The sequence below is a fragment of the Trachypithecus francoisi genome, unplaced genomic scaffold (assembly GCF_009764315.1).
Source record: "Trachypithecus francoisi isolate TF-2019V2 unplaced genomic scaffold, Tfra_2.0 Lachesis_group13, whole genome shotgun sequence".
Taxonomy (NCBI): Eukaryota; Metazoa; Chordata; class Mammalia; order Primates; family Cercopithecidae; genus Trachypithecus; species Trachypithecus francoisi.
Window position 1 is genome coordinate 3,236,102 of NW_022681458.1, and position 11,292 is coordinate 3,247,393.

General features: G+C 47.1%; 1 long non-coding RNA gene across 1 annotated transcript in view; it reads right to left on the reverse strand.

The window, feature by feature from the left end:
• LOC117095288 overlaps nt 1–10,913 on the reverse strand; it is a 43,404-nt gene extending 32,491 nt beyond the window's left edge. Inside the window, exon 1 of the long non-coding RNA XR_004441898.1 lies at nt 10,677–10,913. This is a non-coding gene — a long non-coding RNA (uncharacterized LOC117095288). The remainder of the gene's footprint in view (nt 1–10,676) is intronic.
• Between the last annotated feature and the right edge of the window lie 379 nt (nt 10,914–11,292).

The following is an 11,292-nucleotide window of genomic DNA, read 5'->3' on the forward strand; positions in this document are numbered from 1 at the left end:
TATAGACATAATTCATATTCTTTTTTGTGAGAAAGGGTCTTGCTCTGTTGCCCAGGGTGGAGTGCAGTGGCGCAATCATGGCTCACTGCAGCCTCGACCTCCTCTGCTCAAGGGATTCTCTCATTTCAGCCTTTTAAGTAGCTGGGATTACAGACACGCGCCACCAAGCCCAGCAATTTTTTTTTAGAATTTTTTGTAGAGATAGGGCCTTGTTATGTTGCCCAGGCTAGTCTTGAACTCCTGAGCTCAAGTCATCCTCAAGCCTCAACCTCTCAAAGTGGTGAGATTACAGGCATGAGTCACAATGCCTGGCCAATTTATATTCTTTATATATAATCTTAAGTGCATTCATTCATCCCAATGAATTTTTACAAATGAATAAACTCCTGTAACTATCAGCAAACTCAAGATATACCACGACCAGCATTCCGGTTATTGTTTTTTATTTTTTTAACTTGCCAGGTGGAGATAGAATGCATCTTTCTAATCTCTGTTGTTTTAAGTTTTATGCACATTTCCAATGCAGTCCGGGCATTTTCAGCGCTCCAGGTCTTGACTCACTGGGTCCATTTTAAATGTTGCCTACTTGCTGCCTGCATTGATTCAATGTTGTTTTTTACCAAAACAGAGGAACTATAGTAAACTTCTTCAACTTAGAGCATTCGATTAAGTGGGCTGAATTTATTAGATTGGTGCAAAAGTAATCGCAGTTTTTGCAACAACCAAACAATTTTATGATCGTGATTGCCACATGGTTTATCTTCAGAGAAATTCTGTGCTTTTTGCAGAGGGAAGCTGAGGCTTCGTGGAGTTGAAGGTGAATTTCCCAGGCAGGCGGGAGAGGCTGTACTGAGGGCTCCCAGGGAACCCGGCTGCGTTCAGCCCAACACTGTCAGCAGTGAAAGGACTTACCTGACCGCCCACGGGGGCTTGCCTTCCACAGGCATGTTCTCACACTCCAGCCCGCATCAGACTCACCCACAGGGCTCTTCACAGCACAGGCTTCTGGGCCCTGTTCCCAGGGTTTCTGATGCAGTAGGTCTTAGGGTCTCAGATTTTGCATATTTAACAGGTCCCCAGGTGATGCTGGTACCGCCTTTGGGAAACCCCACTCTGAAACCGCTGTGTTGCAGGAAGCTGGGTCCTAGCAGTGATGTAGGGAGGAGCAGGTTGTGTTAAGCCTCAGCTAACAGAGCCACCATCCATGTCTCCTTCTGTCTGAGGTCCCTACTGAGGAGGGAAGGAATGTTTCCCAGAACTCAGCAACCCAGGAGCTTTCCTCAGGGCTCTGGGTACCTCTTCCTGATCCACGGTTCTGGAAGACTTGGGGTAAGAAAAGTGCCTAGGCAGCGAGGTCCTAAGGCATCTTCATGGAGACATTGCCTGGGATCACGGCCAAGGCTCAGGCTTCAGGGGCTAGGAGCTCCAGGCTGGCCACGCCCCAGCTATTGACTGGGAGGGGTGGGGGCGGGGGCGGGAGCAGTGCTAGCTTGGTGCCTGGCACATAGCAGCTGTTATACTTTGCACACATTTTGGTAGATTTTTCTTAGATGGCGGTATGGGGGTCCTGGAAGGAACCCTCTTGTGAGCTAAACTGGGCTTGGACCACCTCAGCTCTCCTGAAAAAATGGGCAGGGACTGGGAGCCGCATGGGTGTCATATTAAGTTTGACCCAATGACTAAGACAGAGTAAACAAGGGGCGATCTCTCTGCCCTCTGAGTTCATCCTGTTACTAAGACCCTCATCATATTGAATTTCAATGGCCTGTTCACCCATGCAGCCCTTTAGCTGGACCAGGGTTTCTCAATCTCAACACTGTTGACACTTGGGCCTGTATAATCCTTTGCTGTGGGGGCGGGGCTGGCCTGTGCATTATAGGGTGTTTAGTGGCATCCCTGGTCTCTACCCACTAGATGCCAGCAGCAACTCCCTGATATCAAATCATGACAGCCAGAAATATCTCTCGACGATGTCCCATGTCTCCTAGGGGCAGAATAGCTCCAACTGGCAACTGCTGAGTTAGACTGGGAGCTCCCAGGAGGGAGCAACCACACCTTCCATCCCTGCACCTCCAGGACTAGCACATACTAGGTGCTCACTAAGGGGCTCAAAAGTATCCAACCTGTCTGGTCAGATATTCAGCATTTCATGCTCATTATGACGTTTGAGTCTCAAAACCACCCATGAGGAAGACTCGTGTGAGAGATGAGGAAACTGAGGCACTGCAGGTGGGGCTGCTTGCTCAAGACCTCCTGGCTAATTAGCAATGGAGGCAGGACTTGAACTCCAAGCTCTGCACCTGACTGATTGGCCCTAAAGACAGGGTGACACCTTCTGTCCCACTGGCTTCCTTGGCACGGGAGAGGAGCTCATGCATGTGTCCGGATTCATGGCCTCAGTCAGGTCCCAATTTCTTTGTCCTTCCCAGCAGCCTCTCCATGGAGCACTTTGAATTCTGCGAGCCACAGCCTCCCAAGTTCACGTTGCTTTTTGAGGCATGACTTCAGCACTAAAACATGTTTCACATTTAAGGTTAGGCAGGCCCTGCTTACAGCGGGAGCCTACAAGATCTCGAGCCCTTCTGGGGAAGGATATAAAAGGCTGACTTGAATGTTATGAAAGCTTAGGAAAAAAGGAATGCTAATGATCACACAAAAATAGAATGCCAAAGGAAGCTATTGCCAAACTGAAACAGGACTCAGATTCTGGGATAATGGACACATGAATCACAGCAAGGGGAAAAAAAAGTGAACTGGCCTTTCCCCTTTCATCGAAGCACTGATGATCATAAGATAAATCATGTTTGGAGAAGAATCAAAATGATTGGATTAAGTTTTACTGCAGCGTTTCTGACTAATCTTGGACCCGGGCAACCTAATTGAAAACTTACATCTGCACGGAGCGGCAGAGTTTGAACTCTCCAGCTTTAGTAACAGCGCTGCAAGGCAGGCACAGGCCCAGGAGCGCCTCCCTCTACCTAACTGCATCGTACTGAAGACACAGATCCAAAAACTCTATTTTCCCACTGTGATTTTACCCAGAAACTTCTCTGAATTCGTGGATTACAATCAGGTAATTGTCCATGATGTGATCATCCCTTTGCCTGGCAGGCTGAAAATCAAGATAGCCCCAGCTCCAAGCAAGCATTCCTTTTTTTTTTTTTTTTTTTCATGAGAGAAAAGAGGCAACAATTTTTAAGTGACCTTGCTGTTTGCTTTTGTGAAGTGAAGTGATCTCCCCACTGCTGCGATTTTAATAAGCCCGAAAGTTCTCCTAGGTGCCCTCCAGGGAGGAATTTCATTTTTCATCTGCACTCAATGTTCCAGAAATACCCTGCACCCATGAGCAAATCCTAACATGACTTCCAACTAGACCCTCGGGAGTGGAATTTGCCAAATAAATGAGTTGTTCTGACTGAATGTCCCGGACCAAGGCTGGCTCCTGTGGCGATGCTGTCGGCTGGGTCTAGAGGCGGACCCTGTGGTTGACAGGCTCCCAGATGTGCACCCCTGGGCGGGCTGAGCTCTGCAGCCCAATCCCCTCCCATCCACTGAACAGACCTGGACCACTCCAGAGGGGCCACTTTCCCTCTGTGACCCCCAGCCTCATGCTTCCAAAGGAGGGCAGGAGATGACAGTGCGTGAGGGCACAGGGGTAGAGAAGAGACAAAACAAGAGCTCACTGAGAAATGACACAGAGGCATTGTGCAGGTGCCAAGGGCCTGGGTTTTTTGACTCCCACAGAGCTGGGTAGGAACCCTGGTTCTTGTCTTTCCCAGCTGTGACACCCTCAGCAAGTTACGTAAACCACGCAACCTCCAGATATCTCATCCATAAACCGAGTGTTGTCATGAGAATGGAATAACACGATGTGCTTAGTAAAATGGAATGTCAATTACATCCACATCCCTGCACAAATGAGTCCACGAAAAGCATGGTGCAAGTGGAATCTATAGTCACGTGTAAGTCTTGTTATATGCAAAAGCATTACTCCCTGCTGGGAGTCTCTCTCCACGGGACACGATGTGCCACGCAGGCAGAAACAGTCCCTGTTGCCTTGTCCCTTGCACCTAATGTCACACCGACATGGAGGAGATACTCAGTAAACATTTGTTAAGGGAAAGAAAAGCTTGGCACAGGCTCCCTTTTTCTCCCACCTCAACCCAAGTGCTGTCCTCCGGGACCCCTCATCCCACCTTGCTCTGCATGCGTCTCACCTGGCCCTGTGCCCTCATCCCACCTTGCTCTGCATGCGTCTCTCCTGGTCCTGCCCCTCATCCCACCTTGCTCTGCATGCGTCTCACCTGGCCCTGTGCCCTCATCCCACCTTGCTCTGCACACATCTCACCTGGCCCTGCTCCTCATCCCACCTTGCTCTGCATGCGTCTCTCCTGGTCCTGCCCCTCATCCCACCTTGCTCTGCATGCATCTCACCTGGCCCTGTGCCCTCATCCTACCTTGCTCTGCACACATCTCACCTGGTCCTGCCCCTCATCCCACCTTGCTCTGCACACATCTCACCTGGTCCTGCCCCTCATCCCACCTTGCTCTGCATGCGTCTCACCTGGCCCTGTGCCCTCATCCTACCTTGCTCTGCACACATCTCACCTGGCCCTGCTCCTCATCCCACCTTGCTCTGCATGCGTCTCACCTGGCCCTGTGCCCTCCTGCCACCTACTTGGGACATTTCCCCAACAAACCTGATTTGGATGAGGAGGAACTGGTTCAGGGCTCGGAAACCGGCTGTCAGCATTGGTCCTGCCCCCGTCTGCCTGCCTGCTTCCGGGCATATTGCTTTCCTGCTCAGAGCCTCCATGTCCTCGTTTGCTCTTCCACGAGACAGTCATAGTGCAGGTTTGCAGCAGACCTATGGCTCTTGAACTGTGCTTCACAAAATCCCACATGATTCTCCCACCAGAACCTCTGGAGGCCTCACCTCTGGGACCCCACCCTTCCCATTAGCCAAGGCACGCTACTTTTTCAGTGAACAGCTTCTGAGAAAGGTATTGCTTCATTTCTAGGTGAAGTTTGGTCCCTCTGGACTGAGACATTCCTCCTCAATTCTGTCTGTGCTATGCAGGGCCCAATTTGGGTTCATGAGGGATATGGGGTATCCCAGAATGAGACCATTACTTCTTTCAGGACAAGAGGTTAATACAGCGATGGGCAGCCCTGCTCTCTGCGCGAGGCTTCCCCACATCCAGAAGCCGGCCAGGCTCATGTTTCCTTGGGAGTGAGGCCTCCAGAGAGTTTGCATCTTTCCTACAGGACACAGGCACACACAGAGATGCCGGTCTGTTCTAACCTCTGTTCCATTCGAGGCCAGGCATAGTGGCTCATGACTGTAATCCTAGCACTTTGGGAGGCCGAGGCAGGAGGATCACTTGAGGCCAGGAATTTGAGACCAGCCTGGGCAATGTAGTGAGACTCCCATCTCTACAAAAAAAGAAAAAAAGAAAAGAAGAACAGGAAATAAAAGAAAAGAGTAGCCAAAAGTGCTGGTATGCACCAGTGGTTCCAGCTACTCAGAAGGCTGAGGCAGGAGAATGGCTTGAGCTCAGGAGTTTCAGGTTACAATGAGCTATGATGGTGCCACTGCTCTCCAGCATGGGCTACAACGTGAGATGCACTCTCAAAAAAAAGCAAATAAATAATTTGAAAAAATATTAAACTTTCCACTCAAAACATTCACCATCTCCTGAACTTTCTCTTCACCACTGCCCCAGAACACCTTGCCTACTTCTCAGACAGAATGAGCACCAGCTTTTCCAGCCCCTTGCCCACACTTCCTGTCAAGCCTGACACTATCCCCAGCAGCACCACTGACCTCATCACAAAATTGAGTGGCCACATGCCTTAGACCATGCAGGCTACGATAACAAAATACCACAGGCTGAGTATTTATAAACAACAAACATTGATTTCTCATGGTTCTGGGGCCTGGGAAGTCCAAAGTCAAGATGCATTCAGTGTCTAGTGAGGACCCACTTTCTGGCTCACAGAGAGCACCATCTTGCTGTGTCCTTACTGGGTGGATGGGACCAGCTAGCTCTCTGGGGTCTGTTTTATAAGGGCGCCAATGCCATTCATGAGGGTTCTGCCTTCCTCAGGTAATCACCACCCAAGGCTTTCTTTCTAATACCATCGCATTGGGTATTATGCTTCAACATGAAACCTACACTCAGACCATATAGATTTGGTCAATATGGAGATGGTTTTAGACTGTTTACCACTTACACTAACAGCATAAGCAACATCATCATAATATCAGCTTTCTGCATCCCTAGCATGACACCAAAGTGGAGAAACCAGATGACAGACATGAGCAGTGGGTGGTTCCGCCTTGGGATATCTAACTCTAAAATACAACCAAGCACCTTTATAGCTGCAGCTGGGCCCTAAGAGGGGCATGTGAAAAGTTTCACCTCTCACTGGAACCAGAGAAGTGGATAAGACAGTGTCTTGTGGCAGCCCCTCACAAGACAGGGAGCCTCCTCTAGGACAGGAAAGTGGACGGAAAATGACCTGGAGATGACCCTCAAGAGACTGCCCTGTTTGCTGAATCCTAGGAAGGATCACAGAATGTTCTGCCAAGACGTGCGTCCAACTGTGGCTGAGACTCACCTGTGCAGAGATGCCCAAGAGCTCCATGGTGGAGCCTTTTCCTACTCTGTCCTCCTCCTTCCCTTCTCGTTGAGGATAAGGTGTCTGTCCTCTTGTCTAAGGAGAAACTCACCCTTAGAGCCTTGGATTTACTGAAACTCTCATTGAAAACCTATTTAATCAGTGATCACCTCTATCTTCTGAATCTCCTTCCTATCCAGCCCCTTAAGCCAAAGTGCATGAATACACTTCACACACACACCTACCTTAAAAAGCAAATAATACACCAAAACATATACTTCTAAGTCTCCCCTGGCTCCTGATCCTCTCTGGTCCTTTCTGAGTGAACTCTCTGTCCGTCCCCTGGGTGAGTCCATTCACACCACAGGCTCCAGCTGCCCTCTTTTTGCTGGAAATGCCTAACCTGATTCCTGCCCCATCTTCCTCCAAGCTGCTGCCACGGAGCCCTTACTGATGGAACTTATCCACCTGAATGCCAGAAAGGCATCTCAGATCCCATGAGTCCATGCAACAGCTGCGTCTCTGTCCCTTGAGCCTGCTGCTCTTCCTGCCTACACCTCCAAGAGCACGCTCACAGAAGCCAGAAATTCGGCAGGCGGCCTAAACATTCTTCTCTTGTAGACCTGACATCCAGTATTTATTTGGGGCTATGCCTTGTTAATTCTTAAACATATCTCTTTTTTCCCCCTGTGCTTCCCTTTAGTATCACCATAGTTTTTGCATCAAGATATATAATCTCATTAGCAGGTTTCTTTTGACAACTTAGTACTAAATATGTTTTAGTACTACTATGTACTATACACCAGAGTATTTTGCTAGCTAATTATTATTAGAAATAAAATGTCTGAATAGTCCTTTCTCTTTTTGAACAGTTTGAGCTCATAACTAAGGACTTTCCCTCTAAGAAAACAGCAGCCTTAATCATTTCACTAGAAACCTATCAAATATTCAGGGAGCAAATACCACCACTCTTACACAAATTATTTCAGAAAACAAAAAACAGGAACACTTCCCAACTCATTTTATGAGGTCAATATTATCCTGAAACAACACCAAAAAGCAATCATGACAGGAAAAGTACAGACCAACGTCCTTCGTGAACATGAATGCAAAGATCCTTAACAAACTCATGTGAAAAAACTAATGAGATTTTTAAAATGACAAATATAAGATCATTTTTGTAGACAGTCCACTGATGCTTCCAGTAAGGTGCATTCTGTCTTTGAACATGCACATTTCAAGCTACCAATCTGAGAAGGAGTCTGAGAAAGAGAAAAAAGAGCCTCTGACGCTGGCAGCAGGCTGGACACTCACAGCCCAGCCCTGGTGTGCCTTGTTGAGCAAGAGCAATCTTACAGAACATAACATCAGAATGATACGGTTTGGCTGTGTTGCCACCAAAATCTCATCTGTAACTGTAGCTCCGTAATTCCCACATGCTGTGAGAGGGACCTGGTGGGAGATCATTGAATCACGGGGATGGTTTCCCCCATACTGTTCTCGTTGTGGTGAATCAGTCTCATGAGATCTGATGGTTTTAGAGGGGAAACCCCTTTCGCTGGGTTCTCATTCTCTCTTGCTGCTGCCACGTAAGACGTGACTTTCGCCTCCTGCCATGATTGTGAGGCCTCCCCAGCCAAGCGGAACTGTGAGTCCATTAAACCTCTTTCTCTTTATAAATTACCCAGTCTCAGGTATGTCTTTATCAGCAGTGTGAAAATGGACTAATACATCAGACAAGTCCTTTCATTACCATGATAAAGTGAGGCAGCAAACAGCACCACTCTGGAGTCTCATCTAAGCAGAGACAACACCAATATCAGGTGAAAATACCAAAAAGTGCCCTTCTCCCATCTAAGAGGAACGGCAGGTGCTTCCTTGCCCATCACGGCCTCACTCTGACTTTCCTCCCCTACATAAGTTTTGTTAGGTTACACAATCAGAGAACTGTCTCTGCAGAGAAAAGTCCCACTTTCTTAAACTCTTCCCCCAAATCACCAAGCACAAGCCCAGATCACCGCAGCATACATTCTCCTTTGTTACGCTGAGCGATAAATCCGACTTGCTTAACTATAGATGTGTACTCAGCGGTTGTCCTTGCTGAGGGACACTGAGAAATTAAACTATATTATTTTTTGTTGAAATTAAACTATGTTATTTTTTATTGTTTTTCATCCACTTTGTGTGGCAAAAGCCCATGGTATTTTGAAATCTTCTGTTCTATTTGGGTTTCTACATCACCTTATATTTCTAACCGTTTTAAAGCCACATAGTAGTCAGTCAACAAAGTTTAGCACTTTTTTATATTCATGAATTTTATCTTTTATTATAACACGAACTTTTTTCCACTTGATGCTTTTCAAATACTTTTAAAACATTAATTCTTAAATTTTTGCTTTTTATTTGTGTCAACTAGAAGAACTTTTTCCCCACTCTTCAATTTTTCCTTTTACATGTTAATACATTTTAAGAGTTACTTTTAAGCAATCCCTCCTCTTCTTCCTCATATTATTTCTTGATATGGTGTTGAGCATCGATTTGCTTGGCACTATTTGGTTCATTTGATGTTTACGATCCTCAAAGGCACAGCGACGAGCTCCATTTTTTGGCTCAGGTAATTAAGCAGCAGGGGAAAGACTCACAGCTAATCAGTGGCCAACTGAGATTCGAACCCAAATTTATCTGGTTCCAAAGCTCTTGCTGTGTCCCATGCTGCCTGGAGATGTTTTTGTTGTTTTGTTTGTTTGTTTTTTCACCAAATCTGAGATTGTCAGCATTTTGATTAGAAAGAGTGAAATATCTATTTATAACTATAATGCTATTATGACAATAAATCATTTGGCCCAGTTTCCAATTTGCCTTTGGATAAATTGCCTTTGCCAAAAGACGTTTGCCTTTTGGGCAAATCGGCTAATTGACAAATTACCAGTTAGCCATTTTGCTTGTTTTAATTTCCAGCTTTCTGTACTCTGTGTCTTCTAAGTTGTTGGTGCCAGAACAGTGCTATGTGTATCGTAGATGCTCAGTAAATATCTGTGGAACAAGTCACTGGTCTATAATGATATTGTTGCTGACAACTACACTTAAGAACCAAAAGAAAACCCTCTTTTTTAATTCCCCCTATATAGAATAAGTCGCTTTGCAAGTTTCTCATTCTTCTCTAATGATCCCCACTCTTTCTCCATCTTCTATAATTTACCCAGACTTAAATATCCAGACTCTTTATTATTAAATATTTTTCTCATGTAAAGCACACTTTTCAAATTATTTTCGTCTTTGTCCTTCCATTTTATACTCATCTTTGCTTTGGTGTATTTTTGGTTTCTCCCTAATGCTTACTAACTTCAATATCCACTTCTAGTCCTATCCCAGGACTTTGCATTTGGGGGTCATTGATTTTTACTTGCCCCCGATGGTCCAGTGCAGGTTTGGAGAAACTCGGGAATGGGGAATAGTGGTGCAGTGTCTGAGCCTTTGCTCGCCTGAAAACTGCTTTTCAGTTGTTTTCATGCACACAGGTTGCAGTGCTCAGCCCTGCCCTGTTCAGCTCTTGAGAGGCATTCTTCTAGCTCCAGCAGACTCAGGTGGGAGAGAATGGAGACAGGGTCTCCAAAGCACTATGGAATGCAGTGCATTCTGTAGGTTTTTCATTTGTTGTTTGGCCGATACAGATGCAGAACATGCAATGCTATGCCTCCTCCCTGGCCCTCTGCCCCTCCTGCCTGGCCTCATGCTTTGAGGATTCCATCTCTTCTGAGTTGGAGGAGACACCACCTCCCAGCGCCCTTCTCCTGTGTAATACTGGGTTGCACAATAGAAACAATAGAAATCGTTACCCTCCTCTGAGTGTTGAGCTGAGAAGACGCAACAAGTATGGACTAGTAGGGTGGTGACTCACCTACCATTTTGGTGACCCTGTGCTTGTAACCCAGCATTGGGATAGGGCAGCACGTCCACATTAATGACTCGACCTCCTCCTACGCATTGGAACGTGAGGCTCCACTTCAGAGGGAAGAGAACACCTCACCTGGAGCTGAGCGTCTCGAGCTTACCCTGTCCCATGAGAAGGCTTCATCAGCCGCTGTCCCCTGCAGCCTCCACGGCAGATGCGTCTTCTGCACGTCATTTGCTAGTCACACCGCCCTCTGGTGGCGGGGCCGGGGGAGTGTGCACACCGACAGGTTACTCCGAAGCATTCCGTTTGCCATTTCCCTAGAAACATTTGTTCGGTGGCACAGGTGTCTCCTCCAAGTTTCAGCGGACGTGAAACTTACAGAGAGCGTATTCTCTCCTCAGACCCTCTCGAGCTTAAAAGGCCTTGTTCGGTTCATCCCTTTCATTCTGTGTTGAGGAGATAGAGGCCGAATCACCAAAGCATCTTGCCTGAAGCCTTTAAATTTTCACATCGAAACACAGGTCACTTTTCCAGGGTTCTTTCCCGTTACATTACAACCTGCACCTAATCACAGGAACTGTTTCTGCCATTTAGGTTTGGTGTGGCATCCAGGGAAACACTTCCTTCCTGAAGGGATTAGGATTCCAAATGTTTGGAAATACGCAGCAATTTGGCATCTTCTGTGCGTAATTGCAGTCTCCAGGCGACAGGCCGGGGCGCCCGGATGTGTGAGGACCAGGCTGCCCCTCCCCCGCGTGGATGTGTCTGCCCAC